The sequence below is a fragment of the Schistocerca nitens genome, chromosome 9 (assembly GCF_023898315.1).
Source record: "Schistocerca nitens isolate TAMUIC-IGC-003100 chromosome 9, iqSchNite1.1, whole genome shotgun sequence".
Classification (NCBI taxonomy): Eukaryota; Metazoa; Arthropoda; class Insecta; order Orthoptera; family Acrididae; genus Schistocerca; species Schistocerca nitens.
Window position 1 is genome coordinate 22389858 of NC_064622.1, and position 24648 is coordinate 22414505.

General features: G+C 43.4%; 1 protein-coding gene across 1 annotated transcript in view; it reads left to right on the plus strand.

Annotated features, from left to right (window-relative positions):
- The first annotated feature begins 3093 nt into the window (after window positions 1-3093).
- LOC126204448 (GTPase-activating protein CdGAPr) overlaps window positions 3094-24648 on the plus strand; it is an 837561-nt gene continuing 816006 nt past the window's right edge. Inside the window, exon 1 of the mRNA XM_049938835.1 lies at window positions 3094-3217. The gene's annotated coding sequence lies outside the window, so the exon portion shown is untranslated. The remainder of the gene's footprint in view (window positions 3218-24648) is intronic.

Below are 24648 nucleotides of genomic sequence, written 5' to 3' on the forward strand. Positions count from 1 at the left end.
TGGACCTCCACTTGTAGAAGTCCAATGCCTTTGAACCAGTAGTATTTTGTAAGCAAGTACTGCAACTTTTTACCATCAGGCAACATTGTATGCAATAGATTTTTTGGAAGCATTATTTAATCATGTGTTTCATTTGCTGGTTTGTAACTTCTAGCAGTAAGTATCATTATGGAGCTTGCCCCTATACAAGGTGATTTCAGTTTGAATTTTAATTACTGGCACACCATGCTTTTACAGAGATTCAGTACAAAGCACTGCTATGGTGCCTGCACTGAATGAGGAAAGCAGGGCATGCTCCTTCCACACTACTACTCATCCCACAACAGTCTGTGTTCAGGGCTGGACGTGGGTTATCTGCTCCTTGCATCCTTCTTAAAATCAGCCAAGCTAAAGTGTGTGCATAATAGCAAATTTATGTTTCATTGGCATGTTGTATTGTTAGCAAGCCACAATATAATGACAGTGTTAGCAAACCACACTGTAATGGCATTGTGTGAAGCCATATCTCTGTTATTGTTGTAGCTGAATGCAACCATCCCATTTGGTGTTAAAAGAAATTAAGAAATTCCAAAGTTGGGTTGTAGTTGGTTCTTTCTTAGATAAAAAATTTAAAATAACATTTTTATATAAAGAAGCAATTAATTGCCCTAGTATAATAACAAAAAGGAATGATAGAAAGTCAGACCCTAACATTTCTTCAAAGGAACAAAATTAATCTCAGTGATCTGTGGAAGACAGTTCTCAGAGAGATGTGACACAGGCTGTATTTAGAACTGTGCAGTTTTTGTGTGTGTGTGTGGGGGGGGGGGGGGGGGGGGGAAGGGAGAGCTGTATCCAATCTATTTTCAGCTGTTCAGAAGCATCAATTTTCTGACTGTTACATTGCTTGTACAAGACTTGAGAACTGTAATAAAAAAAAATATGTTGTGGAGGAGTCAGATCGAGTGTCATGTATAGTTACATACTAAATACCTAGATCGTACTGTTTTGTGTGATTTTCTGTTTTTTATTAGGATATGTATGTATTTTATGATACAAAAACTTTGTACTTAAACATCTCTCAGAATATGCTGTTTAAATTGTATGTGTTATTATGTGTTGTTATTTCATTTCAAAGTAGTACAGTAATAGAGTACTGCATGTGGAACATTTTAAAAATGTCATGAGTAAAGACTAAACTAACTCTACAAATGAGATATTGAGCAGTGTTATCACTTCCCCCCCCCCCCCCCCCCTCTCTCTCTCTCTCTCTCTCTCTCTCTCTCTCTCTCTCTCTCTCACTCTCTCTCTCTCTCTCCAGCTATCTATCTGCCACCCCCCACTCCACCTCATTTTCAGATCCTGCACCAGAAAATGGAAATATGCAAGTAGAGACCTAACTAATAAAGAGAACTAGAAATATAATGATGTGGCAGTCAGGCTTTTGTCTTTTCCTATCATTTGTTGTCGTGCGCCTTTTGTTTTGGCAGTTGATGAGTAGGTGACATTTTGCACTTCATACTGAGACATTGATACTATTACTGAATGGTTTATATTCTTTCTTGTGCTTTTAACACAAGAGACCATGAGATGTTTGTAATTTCAGTTTTATCTAAAATGTTGTTGTCAAGTGAGTTAAAATCGAAACTTCCTGCAGGGAAGTAATGAGCCTGGTTCATTTTTGCAAAAGGCTTAGTTAAAGTGTAATAGAAAACATTGTATTTATGACAAATGAATGTAAAAAGCAGCAGTTTCATATTTTATAAAACTAAGAAGGGTGAGTGTGTTGTTGTTGTCTGTTCATCCATGTTACATTATAAAATGGTTAAATATTTCTTTATCTGCTACAATACTTTTATTTTCTTAATGATTACTTTTACTGTTGTTTTCTGCAGATGATGATTATACACCTCTCTGTGTACAGAACTGAGCTACGTACGCTACAGGCAATTAGTCCTTAAGAATTATTTCATTAGTAATAGTTATAAATAAAACAAATTATGTGTGCTTAAATCTATTTTATTCTGATGACAGTAAGAGGGTACAAGATCTTGTGTCACTGTTATGTATTTGTAGATTCTGTTCTATTTATAAATGTGTGTGTATTGACTGTGCCATCAAGTTTCCTCACATGATGCCATATCATTTATATCCAAACTACGTATCTTATACCAGTTGTGTAAATTTTTGCTTTTATATATTTTAAAATTAAATTTTAGCTTCAAATGCACCCAACAGTACACATTAATGTGTTGAAATGTGCTTCCAGTCCTAAAGAGCTGTGGTATTAGAAATTGTTGAAATCTATTTTGTGCAAATATGTAAGAAATGTGATATATTGTACAATGCAATAAAATTTAATATGCTATTTTCAAAGTAAAAAATGAAGTTCATTCCCCAGAAAATTCTAAAAAAGAAAAAAATTGCACACACACACACACACACAGAGAGAGAGGTGGTGAGAGTTATGAACATCTCTCTTCTTCCCTGGCCCTCCACCATAATGTTACAGTTGGAATCCTTAGCAAAACAAAATGACGTGTTTGACAGACATTTAATAAGGCAAACTATATACATTTTTGATGGAGTATTTTCAAGTTGAATGTTTTTATTTATTTATTTATCCATCCGTAGACAAACAGGATTGTATGGATGTAGTTAACATAATTATGACAACTAATTTCTCACGTCACATTTACATTTCACATTCAGAACTATTCTCGCGCGCGGTGTTATAAGAGCTGCTGTAGTTTTCGATTACATTATTATAAAACGTTATTATTAGTGCTGCTTTAAACTAAACCCAAATGCATGTTCGATGCAAACAGATCGCCTGGATGTAAAAATTAGACTTTATTAGAAGTCCTTCGCTGCTTATAGATGTAAATTATGGGTATTATGAACATTGCACTACGTTCCTGAAGAATATTCACAACGTTGTGCGTGTAATATTTTAAAATAAATTATTTCATTACAAAATAGTCCTTGAGTCTCAGCAGTCACAAGTACAGAACGTTTCTCAGAGAGGGCAGTGAAGAACTTGGTGCGTAGCCGCTAGGGGGCAGAGCAGTAACTTCCGGTCGGAGGGTGTTCCTGCTCTGTGTGTTGTGTATCTGTTAGTATACGTTGTTGATGTTGTGTGTGGTGCGCGTCGTACGCAGGGGTGCGAGTGTCAACTGTTTCGCAGAATGGTCTCAAGCCAAACCTTCCGCTTATGATGATGCTGCTACACTTATAGGTAGGAACTTTTAATTATTGTTCATACCAGAAGAGTGGTGCAGGCCTCCATAACCAGAAATTCTGTTCGAATGTTTATCATGATCAAATGTCGGAACATTCGCCTGACGCCGTTGACAGATTACATATTCTAGTGATGTGTGTTCTGTCGCCTGTAAGGTGTTATTCTCACTTTATAGCGGCTTTCTCCGTTTTTCAGAGTCGCTCACGGAGGCAATCGCCAAATTATTGTGCGTATGAAGCATTTTCATCATAAGGATGTAGCTTTCACGCCGTGTCAATCAAAACATGAACTGCAAACTTTTGTTGCCATCCCTCAGAAGACTGATTTGTCATAGCTTTTAGGTTTCAGTAGCGTATAGATAGGTCTTAGACTTCTGCTAAACATAGGTTTCGTTAATGGAGAATTTCCTTTGTAACAAGTAACGCCAGTAACTAGTAAACGAAAGTTATTGACACTTTTTTCATCACTCATTATGGAAATTATACCTAAGAAGGTACTAGGTGCAAAATTTCGAGTAAATAACCGGTTTACATACTTCACTCCTGAATGCTTCAGTGTTACGTTATCATCACAGCAAGCATTTTCGCATTCTGGTAAGGGCAGTTACTTGGATCGTAGCCGATAATGCTATATTTTAGGAAGGCAACGCTGGCAGAATTGTGGCAGAAGTTGAAAGACTTAAGTTTCCTTTCTGTTTCAGATGTCAGTACCATTTACTTATCGTGTATAATCCAAATGAGAACCGGCAAGCTGTTTCCTTAAATCTGAATGCTGGTGTAAATTTTTCGTAATAAATGCATGACAAGAGGCCACAATATCATAATAGTTTGGTGGGGGTACGCTATACATTTCAACTGTCCGCATTTATGGAATGGGTAAAATTTTCAGAAAAAGAAATTAAATTAACGCTCAGCTGATCATGTATGTTAGCCCCGATTATTGCCCCCCCCCCCCCAAAATTTCCTTCACGGGTCCGGCGCGGTGGGGGAGGGGGTTACGTCCTATTCGTTTTAGCAAAATTTTATTCCAGTGATATTACCAGTTATGGCGAGCTGAATCATCAAAAATATTTAGCATACTTTTCCTTGCTATACGAACAATCATATCTCCGTCGTACGTAGCCAAATGTATCTCAGAGCACACAGAAATAAACAGAATCAAATGCAGTATTCGTTAGAAGGCTCGTTTAAATTCATAACTCCCACTGTATATCGGTTAACAATTGAACTGCGATATGGTTGAATGATACTAAGAGCCTCGTATGGCCGAGAGAATTTATTGCCTCAGGAAAGCAGCCAGTTTGAAATGTAGCTGTATGTGTTCTCTGTATTTTAAATCGCAAGTATGAACTATGTCTCCCAATCTTCTTCTCAGAACATAGCTGGTTTGGTTAGTTACATAGATCGTTTGAACGATTTGTAGTACTGTTAATACTTTCAATTGAAACTTCGTTAATCGCCGGTAGGACCATCTTTCTCCACGATAATAGCAACGTAATTTAATTTTTTTCCCAAATACCCGCATTTTGCTTTATAAACGAGCGAGTTGACGCTATAGCTCTGATAAAACAGGTTTAAAATCCTCGACTACATCAATGTTTAATAAACTATTAAGTTCCGTAGTTTGGCCGGCCGAAATGACCGTGCGGTTAAAGGCGCTGCAGTCTGGAACCGCAAGACCGCTACGGTCGCAGGTTCGAATCCTGCCTCGGGCATGGATGTTTGTGATGTCCTTAGGTTAGTTAGGTTTAACTAGTTCTAAGTTCTAGGGGACTAATGACCTCAGCAGTTGAGTCCCATAGTGCTCGGAGCCATTAGTTCCGTAGTTTCTCAAAATCGTATAGCACGGATTGTAATAAACACGACCTATTTTCTTTGATAACCTCTCTGATCCGGTGTATTGTTGCAAATATAATTTTAAGAGACAGCCCCTAAGCAGACGTATCGACTACCGTAACAATTAACGACGTATTATGACGAGTTAATCCTCCTAATAACTTGGGTACTCTTATTTTAAGAAATTCAGCCTTCAGTTGCAAGGTAAAATTTTATTACTTTACCCAGGTTTCGATGCCAATAATGGTACCTTCTTCAGAACAAAAATTAAATTATTTTGAAATTATTTAACAAAAATAATTTATGTTCTGAAGAAGATACCATTATTAGCATCGAAACCTAGGTAAACTAATAAAATTTTACCTTGCAACTGAAGGCTTAATTTCTGAAGCACTGCACTATGTTAAAGATTTGTTCTCTTATCTTCTGCACTGAATAGAAAGGTGTAGATCTGTGTGACTTTATGATCAGAACTCGTATCCCGTCTCTATCAACTAGTTGGCAACGAGATTTTAAACCCACATTTTCCTCTCGTTAGTGCTGAGAGCTCTCAGACGTAACGGAGAAAAGATGCCATCAATCTGAAGGCTGTTATGACCACAATGCCATTCGAGGTGTGGTCGGCCTAGAGTTGATTGCTTTTGTCTTCCTCCGATCTTGGAACAGTGATAAGGGGATATGCAGTTTAACGAGTACTCGAAACCAGCATACAAATCTGCATTTTCAATGTTGTACAATTAATGGCAATGACAAAAAATCCTAGGATCGATTTAAGATGGAATGCCGAATACGTGGATTTGTAGTCCGAAACTTATGCACTAAGCTACAAGTTAACAATCTAAAACAGCACGAAACCTCTTGACATGTTACTTACAGTACTTTTCAGTGTTGAGCTATGATTGGTCCTTACAGTGAGATGATACCAACAATTTGTCTTTCGCCATTCACCACTGTTTTACGCTGAGATCACCAGATCGTCATTTTTCTGTGATTCCAGAAAGCTGCTGAATGAAACCCGTTTGGCTGTCAAGAGAGCAATGCGTGATGGCTTCAGTGAATGCCATCGCAGGATACTGATAAGTGTCTTCCACAGAACTCAGAAATTCAGGTCGTATGTAAAGGCTGTTAGTGCCACAAAAGTTAGTTTGCAGTACCTAGTGAATGAGACGGGTACTGAAATTGAGGTTATCAGAGCAAAAGCTGACATGCTTAACTATGTTTTCAAATGTCACTCTACACAGCAAAACCGAGGACAGTTGCCCCTATTTAATCCTCATCCCTCTGAAAAGATGAATGAAATAAGTATTAGTGCCAATGGTGTTGAGAAACTGCTGAAATCGTTGAAATTGAACAAAGCAACAGGGCCGGCTGGAATCTGTAAGATTCTTTACCCAGTTTGTTGCTGAGTTAGCCGCTCTTCTAACTGTAATCTATCATAGATCCCTCGAACAAAAAACCGTGTCCAGTTCTTAGAAAAAGTTACAGATCACACCAGTCTACAAGAATGGTGGTAGAAGTGATCTACAAAACTACTGTCTAGTATCCTTGACATAGATTTGTTGTAGACTCTTAGAACATATTCTGACCTCATACATAATGCTCGAAAAGAATGACCTCAATGCGAATCAGCATGGATTTCGAAAACATCGATGATACGAAACCCTACTCGCATTTTTCTCACGTGACATACTGAAAGCTTTGGATCAAGGCAGTCAGGTAGATGCAGTATTCCTTGATTTACAAAGAGCATTTGACTCAGTACCACACCCACGCTTATTGTTAAAAATACGATCATATGGATTATCAAGTGAAATTTGTGGCTGCAGGCAATATTAATAGTAAAATCAGGCTATTTGCAGGTGATGCAGTTATCTATAATGAAGTACTATCTGAAAGAAGCTTCATAAACATTGTCAGATCTTGATAAGATTCCAAAGTGGTGCAGAGATTGGCAATTTGCTTTAAATGTTCAGAAACGTAAAAAAAGATCGTAGTGTCCTATAATATCAATAAGTAACTGTTGGAATCGGCCAACTCATACAAATACCTAGGTGTTACATTTTGTAGGGATATTAAGTAGCCGGCCGCTGTGGCCGAGCGGTTCTAGGCGCTTCAGTATGGAACCGCACTGCTGCTCCGGTCGCAGGTTCGAATCCTGCCTCGGGCATGGATGTGTGTGCTGCCCTTAGGTTAGTTAGGTTTAAGTAGTTCTAAGTCCAGGGGACTGATGAGCTCAGATGTTAAGTCCCATAGTGCTTAGAGCCATTTGAACCATTTTTTAATATTCAATGGAATAATCAAAATATCCACGGGTGTACTGCCGGTCTACAGTGTCCAACGGGCACAATATTTCGGCGATCATACATGTCGCCATCATCAGGTGAACTGACGAACTGAGCTCCTGTGAACGTGCCGGCACGGAGATCCGTACACTATGGCTGCTCAGGGGGAACTGGGTTCGGTCGCGGCGGCGGCCGATTTAAATACCCTCCGCCCGGGACGCGCTCACTCCGCCGTCCGCGCCCCGCACCACGGTCGCGCGGTGGAACAGATTGCGACGGCGTCTGAGATGACGTCGGTGTGATGGCTCTGTCCGCCGTGGTCGTCACAACTATACATTTGCTCGATTTACTCTTGATTAACCCAATCGCTGGGCATGTCTTGACTTCCACGTATTTTCTTTTTAATGGAGAATACTACGAACAAACGGAGGGAGTCGCCATGGGTAGCCCACTCTCACCGGTGGTGGCGAATTTGTACATGGAGAACTTCGAGGAGGAAGCCCTGTCGTCATCCGAATGGAAACCTACTTGCTTTTTCCGTTACGTGGACGAAACGTTCGTCATCTGGCCACATGGTATGGATAAACTCCTTGATTTCCTTACACATCTAAACTCCATACACCCCAACATCAAATTCACTATGGAGACTGAAACGGAGGGTAAACTACCTTTCCTTGACGTCTTGGTCAAGAGAAGGCCTGACGGCACCCTAGGCCATGGGGTGTATCGGAAGACAACGCACACTGATCTGTATTTGCACGCAGACAGCTGCCACCACCCTTCTCAGAGGAATGGGGTGCTTAAAACTCTAGTACATAGGGTGCGCACTATCTCTGACGCAGAGAGTCTGCCCCAGGAATTGTAACATCTGAGAACTGTATTTCGAAAAAATGGGTACTCCGAGTGGCAGATTCAACGTGCTCTCCGCCCACCCACTACAGCACAACCTGTGGAGATGGATGAAATCACGAGGGAGGAGGTAGGCACTGCGTTTATCCCATATACAGGCGCACTCTCAGGGAAAATCGCCCGCATTTTGAAGAAACACCGGGTCGGAACTGTGTTTTGTCCTCCGAATAAAACTCGTGCACTGCTGGGGAGCGCCAAAGATGACCTCGGTTTGAGGAAGGCCGGCGTGTACCAGATTCCGTGTCAATGTGGCAAGTCGTATATTGGTCAGACGATGCGTACCGTCGAGGATCGATGCTGTGAACACCAGAGGCACACTCGACTGATATATCCGAGCAAGTCGGCGGTCGCTGAACATTGTTTGTCGGAAAATCACGCTATGGAGTATGAACGCACGAGGATTCTGGTACAGACGTCGAGATACTGGGACAGCGTTGTTAGAGAGGCCATCGAAATTCGCACCAATGACGACCTCATAAACCGTGACTGTGGCTATAATCTTAGCAAGGCTTGGGAACCAGCGATTGGGTTAATCAAGAGTAAATCGAGCAAATGTATGGTTGTGACGACCACGGCGGACAGAGCCATCACACCGACGTCATCTCAGACGCCGTCGCAATCTGTTCCACCGCGCGACCGTGGCGCGGGGCGCGGACGGCGGAGTGAGCGCGCCGCGGGCGGAGGGTATTTAAATCGGCCGCCGCCGCGACCGAACCCAGTTCCCCCTGAGCAGCCATAGTGTACGGATCTCCGTGCCGGCACGTTCACAGGAGCTCAGTCCGTCAGTTCACCTGATGATGGCGACATGTATGATCGCCGAAATATTGTGCCCGTTGGACACTGTATACCGGCAGTACACCCGTGGATATTTTGATTATCAAATACGCCGGGAGAAACTCAAGAATCACGTTAAATGGAGTGATCATGTGGGTCCAGTCGTGAGTAAAGCAGGTGGTAGACTTGGATTTATTGATGAAATACTGGAGAAGTGCAATCGGTCTACAAAGGAAATTGCTTACAAATCACTCGTCCGACATGTTCTAGAATATTGTTCAACTGTGTGGCACCCGTACCAGAAAGGGCTAACAGCGGATGTTGAACGTATACAGAGAAGGGCAGCACGAATGGTCACAGATTTTTTTAATCCGCGGGAGAGTTCCACAGAGATACTGAAGGAACTGAAGTGGAAGAATCTTGTAGATAGAGGTAAACTGTCTTCTGGAAGTCTGTTAACGGAGTTTCAAGAACCAGCTTTAAATTGCTGCTCAAAGAATGTATTACAGCCCCCTACGTATCGCTCGCATAGGGATGATGAAGATAAGATTAGAATAATTCTTGCACGCACAGAGATATTCAACCATTTTTCCCGCGCTCCATACATGAATGGAACAATATGAAACCCTAATAACTGGGACAATGGGGTGTACCCTCTGCCATGCACCTCACGGTGGTTTGCAGAGTATATATGTAGAAAATAAGTAATAAATATTGCAGTTGTATAGTTTATGTACACTACTGGCCATTAAAATTGCTACACCGCGAAGATGACGTGCTACAGACGCCAAATTTAACCGACGACAAGAAGATGCTGTGATATGCAAATGATTAGCTTTTCAGAGCATTCACACAAGGTTGGCGCCGGTGGCGACACCTACAACGTGCTGACATGAGGAAAGTTTCCAACCGATTTCTCATACACAAACAGCAGTTGACCGGCGTTGCCTGCTGAAACGTTGTTGTGATGCCTCGTGTAAGGAGGAGAAATGCGTACCATCACGTTTCCTACTTTGATAAAGGTCGGAATGTAGCCTATCGCGATTGCGGTTTATCGTATCGCGACATTGCTGCCCGCGTTGGTCGAGATCCAATGACTGTTAGAAGAATATGGAATCGGTGGGTTCAGGAGGGTAACACGGAACGCCGTGCTGGATCCCAACGGCCTCGTATCACTAGCAGTCGAGATGACAGGCATCTTATCCGCGTGGCTGTAACGGATCGTGCAGCCACGTCTCGTTCCCTGAATCAACAGATGGGGACGTTTGCAAGACAACAAGCATCTGCTCGAACAGTTCGACGACGTTTGTAGCAGCACGGACTATCATCTCGGAGACCGTGGTTGCGGTTACCCTTGACGCTGCATCACAGACAGGAGCGCATGCGATGGTGTACTCAACGACGAACCTGGGTGCACGATTGGCAAAACGTCATTTTTTCGGATGAATCCAGGTTCTGTTTACAGCATCACGATGGTCGCATCCGTGTTTGGCGACATCGCGGTGAACGCACATTGGAAGCGTGTATTCTTCATCGCCATACTGGCGTATCACCCGGCGTGGTGGTATGGGGTGCCACTGGTTACACGTCTCGGTCACCTCTTGTTCGCATTGACGGCACTTTGAACAGTGGACGTTACATTTCCGATGTGTTACGACCCGTGGCTCTAACCTTCATTCGATCGCTGCGAAACCCTACATTTCAGCAGGATAATGGACGACCGCATGTTGCAGGTCCTGTACGGGCCTTTCTGGATACATAAAATGTTCGACTGCTGCTCTGGCCAGCACATTCTCCAGATCTCTCACCAACTGAAAACCTCTGGTCAATGGTGGCCGAGCAACTGGCTCGTCACAATACGCCAGTCACTACTCTTGATGAACTGTGGTATAGTGTTCAAGCTTCATGGGCAGCTGTACCTGTACACGCCATCAAAGCTCTGTTTGACCCAATGTCCAGGCGTATCAAGGCCGTTATTACGGCCATAGGTGGTTGTTCTGGGTACTGATTTCTCAGGATCTATGCATCCAAATTGCGTGAAGATGTAATCACATGTCAGTTCTAGTATAATATATTTATCCAATGAATACCCGTTTATCATCTGAATTTCTTTTTGGTGTAGCAATTTTAATGGTCAGTAGTGTACATACAGGCGCAAGGCTGAAAACACAAGCGAGACAGAAATCTTAGCGGTTCTGTAATAAAGTATGTAAACCTTGTAGGCACTGAATAAGTGGATCAGATGATTTTTTCCTGCGGCTATATTATAGTAGATGAAATGTGGTGCACTGCAGAAAAAATTTCCCCAATGGAATACCAGGAGGAAAAATTACAGTATATAGGCAAAAAGGATCTGTAGAGGTCCGCCACTTAATTATTTTATCAGTTATTAATTTGACGTGATAACTGGAAGAAATACCTTTTATTCGCTGACTGTTGCTCCAAAAGAAAGAAACCTTTAACCGTCTACTTATTTACTGATTTATGGTAGCTTTTATTTGCTGTATTTACCTAGTGTATGTTTTGTAGTGTTTCGTTATAGAACCTAGCAACACGTGGATAACGAACTAGATACGAAGACGAAATATTGTACTTTCGTATTTCTATCAAATAACAACTAGATCAGTCCCGTTATCTGGTGTAACGACTGCAGGGAGATGACAGGAGCTTATAAATCTTTGCCGAAGAAACAGTAGGCCTAGTTGCAGAGATCTCGCCAAAGGACCATATTCTCTAATGCACCTTTAGATACAGACGAATAATAATATGAGGTGAGCATTTGACATGTTTTGTGCTGAATGCTACATTTACTTTTAAAACGACAGGGAACACCGCACAATTACTTCCCAGACGGAATTTAGGAAGGATGATTGTTGGTGCGTACCCCTGTTGTAATTATCTTAATAATCGACACGTTACGAACTGCTGGGTACTGAAATTGTATCTTTAAATTTAGTCAAATTGTCTGGAGATGATCTGCGTTCGTTCTTGTAACATTCCTCCGTGAGCTGAATAGAATCAACGATTATCGTGTTGCTGCTATCTGTACACGGAACAAGTGTGCCTCCGAAAGACCGTGACCACATTAAAGAGACTCACAGGAAGTTGCGCATGCTTTTTGATGGGATCGAAGTTTCCCATGACTACTTCCGGAAACATGTAGGTGTTTCCCGCGATCGGACACTGTCATTTAAGGAGCACGGCTTGAATGTGTCAAGGAAGATTGCCTCGAGAGTAAATCTACTCCACAGAATAGCCGGAAGCACCTGGAAGCAAATGAACATACCCTTAGCAATGCTGCAGTTTCACTTTACAGCTGCTGAATAGTATGCCGCTACGTGAGGAAAGAAATAAGAGAGCTGTACGGCTGAATGAGGTCACGATGACCATTACTGGCTCTGCCAGATGAACTCACTTTCAGTGGTCACCTGTTCTGTCTCAATGTTGCCCCTCTGAATATCAGAAGAAAAAGAGCAAATTCTTAGGAAGACACTATAAGAACTCAGTCCTGTGTCGCTCTTTCAAGAGTGCACCAACTATACGCCTGAAGTCAAGCAAACCACTTTGGGTAAAAGTGCTATCGACTGAGGATTTCAAGTTTATTCCGTATTGCTAGATTTCCAGTTAAGGCTTATGACACCGATCCTCTCAAACGGCCTGTAGTCAAATTGTGTGCCTATGAAGTATCGCGTCGGTTGTGCGACTGCATTTGTGACTTCCTACCAGAAACGTCGCAGTTCATACAGGAAACAGAAGTGAATCTGGGGTTTCACAAGTAAATGTAGTAAGCCATCTGTTGTTCCTAATCTTGCCGCGAGCTGTGCAGCATGTAATGTGCATGGCTGAAATGATTCCACTGAGTCGCCAAATGCAACAGGTGGGATAACAATGATGTACTTTGCAAATGCGTACTTTCGCTAGGATGCTGCAGCCCAGCAGTGGTAAGAGAACAATGAAGAGAAGCTTGATAGCTGGAACAGATTCCAGGAACTGTAGAAAACGTTTGGCGGCTATCAGCAGCAAGTTTGCGTGGCAAAACAATTACTGGAGAATAATGCCCAATGTCAGAAGAAACAACACAGTCTTAAATACAGAATGTTTTGGCCGTGAATACAGATATGATAGCTCACAGGATCCCACAGATGATAAAAGGAATCGCAGAAGACAAGTACTAAGTTCTTCTGGCAGAGGACGTCACAACAAAAGAATTCATCAAGTGATACCAGTGCAGTGAGTAAGTTAAAGAGAAAAAGGTCGGGCAAAATATGTTCAACTCCCGAATGTGATCGCTGTGCACTTGTGGAAGAATGCCATGACCTCACTTCTGTCATCTGCCAGGTTAGGAGACGAGATGCAGCATATTGTGGCAGCCAGAACCGTCGGACCGAGTACACAGGGGGCAACGCCATGATTGTGAACCCTTTATTTCAGGTTGAAGAATCTTTACACCCACATCCGCCACCAACCAGATCCTCCATGAAGAATGGACTCGCTCACATGGACTTAGGCTGCAGCTGTCAAATGACAGCCCAGCATCTGACTGTGACATGTACTGCTAACCCCTCTGGCAAGTAGAATGCCCAAAGGACAACAGACATTATCAGAACAGCACAGCAGTATGTTTCCAAGGAAACGCTCCGGGCACATTGTATGCTACTGCAGAGAAAGATGATGAGCATTCAACATCTGCTACACAACAAGTCGTCATCCATCACAATAGTTCTATTCACGCCAGTCAACTGCAGATGATTATAGCCAACTTGTGGCATGAAGCCTTATGCAGTACCCTGGACGAGGCCACTCCGTAACGTGCTGTAGCCATTTCGCCCTATTGTGCAGAGGTACCGGTGCTCGCCTGGTCGCCGAACTAACGAAAACTAGATGAAGCTACCGTCTGTGAAGGTGAGAAAGCGCCGATGACAATCCCCTATGGAAGACAGACGAAGATTTCAGGAAATATCATCGATGGCCAGTCTGTCGAGGTACTACTCAAGGGCTACCTTTTCTCTTATGTTCTGTGAAATAAAAGCACAAGGTCACAAATGGTAAATACATTCATCTGAAAGGAACATGTATTGCAAGAATAATTACCAATGATGCGACACACTCCTTTGAATTTATCGTTTTAAAATAATGTGATAATGTAATCCTAATCTTATCAGATGGGGCGTCTTGCAGGCGTCACAAGCAGTCATACACTGTGGGACGTCGTAACTCCAGATTGACAAAGCTGTTCCAACAAGCACACATTGGACAGAGCAATTGTTTCCCCTTGAAGAGCTTGTTGTTATCCTGCTATCATCAGTGAGATGAAATGCAGTTGCCAATCTCCATGCTCATTTAAGCTGTGAAGCTTGTGTCGATTGCAAAAAGCTATTCAGACTCGTGAAAGAAATCTATGAACCAGTGACAGTCGTAACCATTGCAGGTGGTAAAGAAGATTTTTGGATAACTAATTGTCGTGGGCAGCCACAACTAATCCCTAAAGGTATGTACATATAAACAGCCAAACCAGTCCACGATGGACAACTCAGTCTCATCAACAAAGAATCATGCTCCGCTACCAATACAGACAAAGCAATGAAGAAAGCTACAGTGAAACTGCCAATAGGATCTGTCCTGACCAAGGCACAACATCAGCAAGTCTTAGCCATTCTACACCAATTTTCGGATGCTTTCAAATCTGGAATGGAGAAAAGATTGGCCACACCCCACGGTAAAACATAGTACCAACACTGGGGACCATCTACCACTTAGCAAGCACTCGTATGTGGTGTTCCCAGCTGAATTACGCATAATCCTGGAGGAAGTGGAGAACATACTACAAGACATAATTGAACCGTCAACGAATCCTTGATCATTTCCTGTGGTCTTTGTCAAGAAGAATGGCACATGGTGTTTCTGCATCAGCTACCAATTACTGAACAAAATCACGACAGTAGATGCCTATCCATTGTCGTGCATTGATGACATCCCGAAATGCTTATCATCATCATCAGATCGGCGATCGAGGACCCTGCAGATCATGCGCCGACCTCACAATGCTCCTCCATAGATGGCGATCTTGTGCGCTTTGGATCCTGTTGTCACGGACTCCTGTCTTTCTGTAGCTCATTCTCCCATCTCCTCCTGGGTCTTCCAATTGGACGGTTACCATTAGGTCTTCCCATAAGTACGGCTTTTGCCCGAGAGGTGTCTGGTCTCTTGGCAACGTGGCCTACCAAGCTTATTGACCGCGCTTTCAGTTTTTGAGCGATGTTCAGTTGCCACATCAGCTCATACAATTCTTGGTTTTTTCTTCGTCTCCACGAGCTCCCTTCCTGGACTGGCCCAAAGATCCTTCTCATAATTTTTCTTTCGAAGACCAACAAGTTTTCTTCATCCTTCTTTGTTGTGCTTAGGGTTTCTGTCCCATACAACAATACTGGCACTATCACGGCATTGTATGCTTCAAGTTTGGTCTTAATTGACAGATTCTTGGATGACATTATCTGTTTTAGACTGAAATAAGTCAGACCATAGAAACCTTGAAGGAAGAAGAACCAACTAAAGAATAGTTCGAGTTAATAAACGGAACATTGCATAAGAAGAACTATGATCCACTGGGGCAGAAATACACTGCTGGCCACAGTAAATGCAACACCCTGAAGGAAGCATCCGAATCAAGTGAAATTTACACCATGGGTTTGCAGCGATGAGATATGCAACTGATTAGAATTTCAGCGCAGACGCACATCATGCGCGCCTGTGGCGCCACCTACATCTACATCTACATTCATACTCCGCAAGCCACCCAACGGTGTGTGGCGGAGGGCACTTTACGTGCCACTGTCATTACCTCCCTTTCCTGTTCCAGTCGCGTATGGTTCGCGGGAAGAACGACTGTCTGAAAGCCTCCGTGCGCGCTCTAATCTCCCTAATTTTACATTCGTGATCTCCTCGGGAGGTATAAGTAGGGGGAAGCAATATACTCGATACCTCATCCAGAAACGCACCCTCTCGAAACCTGGCGAGCAAGCTACACCGCGATGCAGAGCGCCTCTCTTGCAGAGTCTGCCACTTGAGTTTATTAAACATCTCCGTAACGCTATCACGGTTACCAAATAACCCTGTGACGAAACGCGCCGCTCTTCTTTGGATCTTCTCTATCTCCTCCGTCAACCCGATCTGGTACGGATCCCACACTGATGAGCAATACTCAAGTATAGGTCGAAAGAGTGTTTTGTAAGCCACCTCCTTTGTTGCTGGACTACATTTTCTAAGCACTCTCCCAATGAATCTCAACCTGGTACCCGCCTTACCAACAATTAATTTTATATGATCATTCCACTTCAAATCGTTCCGCACGCATACTCCCAGATATTTTACAGAAGTAACTGCTACCAGTGTTTGTTCCGCTATCATATAATCATACAATAAAGGATCCTTCTTTCTATGCATTCGCAATACATTACATTTGTCTATGTTAAGGGACAGTTGCCACTCCCTGCACCAAGTGCCTATCCGCTGCAGATCTTCCTGCATTTCGCTACAATTTTCTAATGCTGCAACTTCTCTGTATACTACAGCATCATCCGCGAAAAGCCGCATGGAACTTCCGACACTATCTACTAGGTCATTTATATATATTGTGAAAAGCAATGGTCCCATAACACTTCCCTGTGGCACGCCAGAGGTTACTTTAACGTCTGTAGACGTCTCTCCATTGATAACAACATGCTGTGTTCTGTTTGCTAAAAAATCTTCAATCCAGCCACACAGCTGGTCTGATATTCCGTAGGCTCTTACTTTATCAGGCGACAGTGCGGAACTGTATCGAACGCCTTCCGGAAGTCAAGAAAAATAGCATCTACCTGGGAGCCTGTATCTAATATTTTCTGGGTCTCACGAACAAATAACGCGAGTTGGGTCTCACACGATCGCTGTTTCCGGAATCCATGTTGATTCCTACATAGTAGATTCTGGGTTTCCAAAAACGACATGATACTCGAGCAAAAAACATGTTCTAAAATTCTACAACAGATCGACGTCAGAGATATAGGTCTATAGTTTCGCGCATCTGCTCGACGACCCTTCTTGTAGACTGGGACTACCTGTGCTCTTTTCCAATCATTTGGAACCTTCCGTTCCTCTAGAGACTTGCGGTACACGGCTGTTAGAAGGGGGAGAGGGGCAAGTTCTTTCGCGTACTCTGTGTAGAATCGAATTGGTATCCCGTCAGGTCCAGTGGACTTTCCTCTGTTGAGTGATTCCAGTTGCTTTTCTATTCCTTGGACACTTATTTCGATGTCAGCCATTTTTTCGTTTGTGCGAGGATTTAGAGAAGGAACTGCAGTGCGGTCTTCCTCTGTGAAACAGCTTTGGAAAAAGGTGTTTAGTATTTCAGCTTTACGCGTGTCATCCTCTGTTTCAATGCCATCATCATCCCGGAGTGTCTGGATATGCTGTTTCGAGCCACTTACTGATTTAACGTAAGACCAGAACTTCCTAGGATTTTCTGTCAAGTCTGTACATAGAATTTTACTTTCGAATTCACTGAACGCTTCTCGCATAGCCCTCCTTACGCTAACTTTGACATCGCTTAGCTTCTGTTTGTCTGAGAGGTTTTGGCTGCGTTTAAACTTGGAGTGAAGCTCTCTTTGCTTTCGCAGTAGTTTCCTAACTTTGTTGTTGTACCACGGTGGGTTTTTCCCGTCCCTCACAGTTTTACTCGGCACGTACCTGTCTAAAACGCATTTTACGATTGCCTTGAACTTTTTCCATAAACACTCAACATTGTCCGTGCCGGAACAGAAATTTTCGTTTTGATCTGTTAGGTGGTCTGAAATCTGCCTTCTATTACTCTTGCTAAACAGATAAACCTTCCTCCCTTTTTTTATATTCCTATTAACTTCCATATTCAGGGATGCTACAACGGCCTTATGATCACTGATTCCCTGTTCTGCACTTACAGAGTCGAAAAGTTCGGGTCTGTTTGTTATCAGTAGGTCCAAGATGTTAACCCCACGAGTTGGTTCTCTGTTTAATTGCTCGAGGTAATTTTCGGATAGTGCACTCAGTATAATGTCACTCGATGCTCTGTCCCTACCACCCGTTCTAAACATCTGAGTGTCCCAGTCTATATCTGGTAAATTGAAATCTCCACCTAAGACTATAACATGCTGAGGAAATTTATGCGAAATGTATTCCAAATTTTCTCTCAGTTGTTCTGCCACTAACGCTGCTGAGTCGGGAGGTCGGTAAAAGGAGCCAATTATTAACCCAGCTCGGTTGTTGAGTGTAACCTCCACCCATAATAATTCACAGGAACTATCCACTTCTACTTCACTACAGTATAAACTACTACTAACAGCGACAAACACTCCACCACCGGTTGCATGCAATCTATCCTTCCTAAACACCGTCTGTACCTCTGTAAAAATTTCGGCAGAATTTATCTCTGGCTTAAGCCAGCTCTCTGTACCTATAACGATTTCAGCTTCGGTGCTTTCTATCAGCGCTTGAAGTTCCGGTCCTTTACCAACGCAGCTTCGACAGTTTACAATTACAATACCGATTGCTGCTTGGTCCCCGCATGTCCTGACTTTGCTCCGCACCCTTTGAGGCTGTTGCCCTTTCTGTACTTGCCCGAGGCCATCTAACCTAAAAAAACCGCCCAGTCCACGCCACACAACCCCTGCTACCCGTGTAGCCGCTTGCTGCGTGTAGTGGACTCCTGACCTATCCAGCGGAACCCGAAACCCCACCACCCTATGGCGCAAGTCGAGGAATCTGCAGCCCACACTGTCGCAGAACCGTCTCAGCCTCTGATTCAGACCCTCCACTCGGCTCTGTACCAAAGGTCCGCAGTCAGTCCTGTCGACGATGCTGCAGATGGTGAGCTCTGCTTTCATCCCGCTAGCGAGACTGGCAGTCTTCACCAAATCAGATAGCCGACGGAAGCCAGAGAGGATTTCCTCCGATCCATAGCGACACACATCATTGGTGCCGACATGAGCGACCACCTGCAGATGGGTGCACCCTGTACCCTTCATGGCATCCGGAAGGACCCTTTCCACATCTGGAATGACTCCCCCCGGTATGCACACGGAGTGCACATTGGTTTTCTTCCCCTCTCTTGCTGCCATTTCTCTAAGGGGCCCCATTACGCGCCTGACGTTGGAGCTCCCAACTACCAGTAAGCCCACCCTCTGCGACCGCCCGGATCTTGCAGACTGAGGGGCAACCTCTGGAACAGGACAAGCAGCCATGTCAGGCCGAAGATCAGTATCAGCCTGAGACAGAACCTGAAACCGGTTCGTCAGGCAAACTGGAGAGGCCTTCCGTTCAGCCCTCCGGAATGTCTTTCGCCCCCTGCCACACCTTGAGACTACCTCCCACTCTACCACAGGTGAGGGATCAGCCTCAATGCGGGCAGTATCCCGGGCAACCACAGTCTTAGTCCGATCGGGGGATGCGTGGGACGAGCTGGCCGTCCCCGACAAACCCCCATCCGGACCCCCACAGTGATGCCCATTGGCAACAGCCTCAAGCTGTGTGACCGAAGCCAACACTGCCTGAAGCTGGGAGCGAAGGGATGCCAACTCAGCCTGCATCCGAACACAGCAGTTGCAGTCCCTATCCATGCTAAAAACTGTTTTGCAAAGAACGTCTGAACTAATCTACAGAGAGCGCAAACAAATCGACAAAATTTAAACGGTTATTAAAATACAAGATTGCCTAGTAAATGCAGTAATGCTGCTACTAACGCACTGCTGACACACTGCTCGGCAGCGGAAGGAGACTACGCGATTTTACACTATTCAGGTACTAAAACGCGATGCTACAACTCGCAAATACTATAATACGCCCGAAATTTATGTATCAAACAATGCAAGTACCAAAAACACTCAAAGAAATTAAGAATTAAACTATGTAAGAAATGAGTGAGCTAGGAGTATACGACTTGCTGCTGCAGCTGCTTATCCAACGGCGGCGCCATTTAAGGCTTGGCGATTTCGACGAGTGTACGTTCGGCACGTGTGTTTACCTTGTGGTTGTTTCACAAGACGATCAGTTATGCCTCGTAGACAACAGCGAACATCGTTTGATCAAGTATCCGAGTTCGACAGAGGAAGGATAGCGGCTTACCGAGATTGTGGATTATCATACAGAGAAATCGCTAGTCGTGTTGGACGAAACCAAACAACTGTAATGCGGATATGTGACCGTTGGATGCAGGAGGGTACGACGGACCGACGTGGTCGATCGCATTCACCTCGGTGCACCACTGCACGTGCTGATAGGCAAATTGTGCGCATGGCAGTGACGGATCGCTCAGTGACATCCCGAACCATAGCACAGCACATTGCGTCTGTAACGCATCATCCAGTGTCTGCGCGTACCATTCGACGCCGTTTACAGCAGAGTGGTCTGTCCGCAAGACGTCCATTGCTTCGTCTACCATTGACGCAGAACCACAGACGTCTCCGTCGCCAATGGTGTGATGACAGACGGATGTGGACGGCAGAATGGAATGACGTTGTCTTTACTGACGAGGCACGCTTCTGTCTGCAGCACCACGATGGTCGGATTCGAGCGTGGAGACACCGTGGAGAGAGGATGCTGGACAGCTGCATTATGCACCGCCACACTGGTCTTGCACCGGGTATTATGGTATGGGGCGGTATTGGATATTACTCTCGCACGCCTCTAGTACGCATTGCCGGTACTTTAAATAGCCGGCGCTACATATCCGAGGTGCTGGAGCCAGTTGTCCTTCCTTACCTTCAGGGCTCGGTCACAGCCATATTTCAACAGGATAATGCGCGACCACACGTGGCACGCATTTTCCAAAGGTTCTTCGTCAATAACCAGATTGAATTGCTTCCCTGGCCGGCTCGCTCTCCGGATCTTTCGCCGATAGAAAACATGTGGTCCATGGCTGCTCAACGAGTGACCCAGATTACATCCCCAGCTGCCACACCAGATGATCTTTGGCAACGTGTGGAAGCTGCTTGGGCTGCTGTACCCCAGGAACACATCCAACGTCTCTTTGACTCAATGCCGAGACGTGTGGCAGCGGTGATCTCCAACAATGGCGGCTACTCTGGCTACTGATTCTGGCAGGAACCACATGTCACAGACGTCTGTAAACGTAATCATTTGATACTTGGTCAACATGTTATCTACAAAATAAATTTTGTTGTGCTACCTCTTGCCTTTCTTGGTGTTGCATTTACGGTGGCCAGCAGTGTAGTTACTCATCACACATCATCTATTGCCAGCTGTCCTAAAGTTTTTCCGCAACACTCCAACATATGGTCACCTGGGATTTGTGAATCCTCTGTGCAAAATAAGACGCAGGTATCACTGGCAGGCCTTTACTGATCCGTTAGACACTATTCGAGCCATTGTAAGGAATACCAGCAACAGAAGCATGTGCTACAATTACATCTAGTGTATCTGAAGCCAATTCTGCCCGCGGCAGCGCTATTCCACCAGATTGGAATTGACCTCTTGGGGAGGTTTGTCGAGTTGACAAGCGAGAATTGATAACAGTCGTAGAAACAGTCGTAGATAAGTCTTGTAGAAATAATTATTTTGAAGCAAGGAACATCTCGCGTGACTATCTCTGATAGCGAATAAGTTTTCCAGTCGAGAATAGTATTAGAGATAATTTCACTATGCGAAATCAGCCACAGACAAATGGCCTCGTTGGACACTTTAATAAGATGGCAGATACACTCTCATGATACGCTGATGTCGAAGAGAGGTTGAGATAGATATTGTCCATCCTAACATTCGCATAAACACAGCAAAACTTCACAAATCGTATCACGATAGATACACTTTTCCCGTTTCGACCTGATGGTACTCTGCATAACTGCTTGAAACATCTCATCACGAGTATAAAGAAAAGGGACAGCCAACATGCATACGGTCCGTGGATGCCTGCGAGAAAGGCCAAGAGTGCTGCTGTAACGCAAAGCCAGTGAACTATAGCCTGGGAGGCTTGGTATGTATTTTTTCGCATGTGGAGAAAATGAGGCTGTTGGTATAGTTACTAAAACGCTACTTTGAACTGTATGTTGTCGTTCGTTGCTTGTTGGACGTCACATACAAAGTCGAGATTTATGACCCTCCCAGTAACCGCCTCCTTTGGCCAATTGCAAAATTACGTAGCGTATCGCTCTGAGGCAATTTTATGACTTCAGAAGTCACAGTATAGCTTATGTTTAGTTGTCACAAACGTATTTTCTTTTAAGTATTAATTTAAATCTACTTGCCAAATATTGAGTGGGAAACCATCAATGCCAAAAGATATAAAAAGCGTTTGGTGTCACCTATAAAGTTAAGTTTTGTGACATGACGTCTCCCTGCCAGTCCAAAGAATTTTTCGTTATACAGTGAAAATTCATGCAGATTTCTTCCAAAGGTTTTGTTCGATGACTCAGTATGTAAGTGCCACACTAAAATTGCAAAGGTTCAGGTTTATATTCCCAACATTTCTTGTATCATGTATCGCTTCTTTTACCTCTAGCAAGAATTTCTTAACCTGAAAACTTCCGAGTTGCATCCTGGTTCAGAGTCGATGTTAAACTATAAGTGCCCCCTACAACAATCTGGGAAGTCTGCAAAAGGTGGAACATGGGCGTACCACCTCTCATAAGACCATGCATAAGAAAGCACCTTTGGGTTGAAGACAGCGTTCCTTTACGTTACAAGAGTGCAAAGTTTTAGACAAGTGGCGTCCACTATCTCCAGTATTTTTATAGGCCTGTGATACCATAGTTGATTATCATTGGCCTTAGCAACAATAGATTTTTACCAGAGCCAAGTGGCTTTCAGTACTACTTTACTTGCTGACGATCAGTTAATTCTCACCGAACTGAGGAGTCTGTCAATCTTTTATAAATAACTGGAGGAAAGGTCAGTTCCTACATAAAAATTTACAGCTGTCAACGGCAAATATTCATTTACATGTACAGCTTATTACTTTTAATTGTTTGGGTTATCTAATTTTGCTGAAGATAAAGATTCAGGCTTCAATGTAAACAAGAAAATTAAAATTACGGATACTGGAGAATCTAACTGAATAGAAAGACTTTTTTCAAAAAAGAAAACATATTCCACGGAAATTGTTTAAATTTATGCAGCAACTTGCTGATATTCTGAACTGTATGTCTAGATACGGGACCTCTGCGAAGAGTCGCAGAAACTGATAAATGACAGACGATTCCCCATAAAATTATAATAGATTATTTTAATTTTGTAGAGGAAAATAATCCACCTAAATATGACAAACTAAAGAATGACTCTTTGGTGAGAAACAGAGTTCGTATAGATATACAATTTTCAGAGAACAAAGTAGCTTTATCCTTAAAATACTGTTCATAGAAAATGGATATGGCAAGGACCAGCTGATATCAAAAATGAAGTGACTATATTTTAACGGTATGTGAGGGTCCTAAATTACTTTTGAATTGCAAGTGATCATAGCTTGCTGAGAGGCAGAATAAAAACCAGGCGTGACACCATAAATGTAGGCTACAAGAGTTTATTTATCGATAGGGAAGAATACCAAATTAAATTAAGAGAAACTTGAGTGTTTAAAAAATTCACATAAAGACAGAAGATGCAGTTATTTGACAAAGCTTGTAGGCAACTGGGAAAAGGGTAGACTTATAAGAAATGTGACACTGGATAGGGAGCATTTGAAAACTATAGAAAGTTTCAGGTGCCGATAAGTATAATGTAGGAAAATGGAATGAAAGGCAAAGTGAACGTGCGAGGCAAGTTGATAACTGTATGTGAAGTGTGAGAGGAATGATAAAGTCCAACAGAAAAGTAAGAAGGTGAAATAGTACACATATTATATACCAATTTTGTTGAATGCTGCAAGAACTAGGCACAGGAAGCAGAGGAAAAAAAAGGTAATGTAGGAACAAGTTAAATAAAATTTTTGATAAGTCGGATGGAAGCAACAGATAGATCGATAGATAAGAAATGAAAGCGTTAGGAAGACATGCAAAACTCCTACAAGTCTAGACTGAGGAAAAAAGATTGTATTGGCATACGAAGAGAATGTATGAGACGAAGATGTACAGGAAGGTGCACGAGATGAAGTTTAAGTTGAGGGGGGGCGGGGACCAAGGGGAACCCCAAGGATGATGGGGCTAATAGAAGGGGATAAGAATGAATCAGAACGATATAGGGATGTATAACCAGTAACGCAAGAGAGGCAGAAAAACGAACTGATCAGGAGACGTAAGTGGCGTCAAATCGAAAGACTTGCACCAGGCGAACGGTCTACCCGACGGGAGGCCGTCGTCACACGACATTTCATTTCATGACAATGAATGGAGTTGAACTGAACATGTAACCGTGTAAATCGACGGTAGATGGACCGAGGAAGTTCTCTGCTGAATTCTAAGAGGCGAGAAAAGACAGAGGTAAGAAAGTAGCTATAGGCAGATAGATGGCTTTCTAAAATAGGCATGGGCAGCGTGGGTGCGATGACCGTAGTGCATACAGACTAGTATCTTGCAAGAAATAGAAATCGGTCATTACGTATACCTAAAACCAAGATTGCCTTTGTTCCACCTAATCTTCAAGCACATTGCTACTCTCAGGTATTTGTATTACT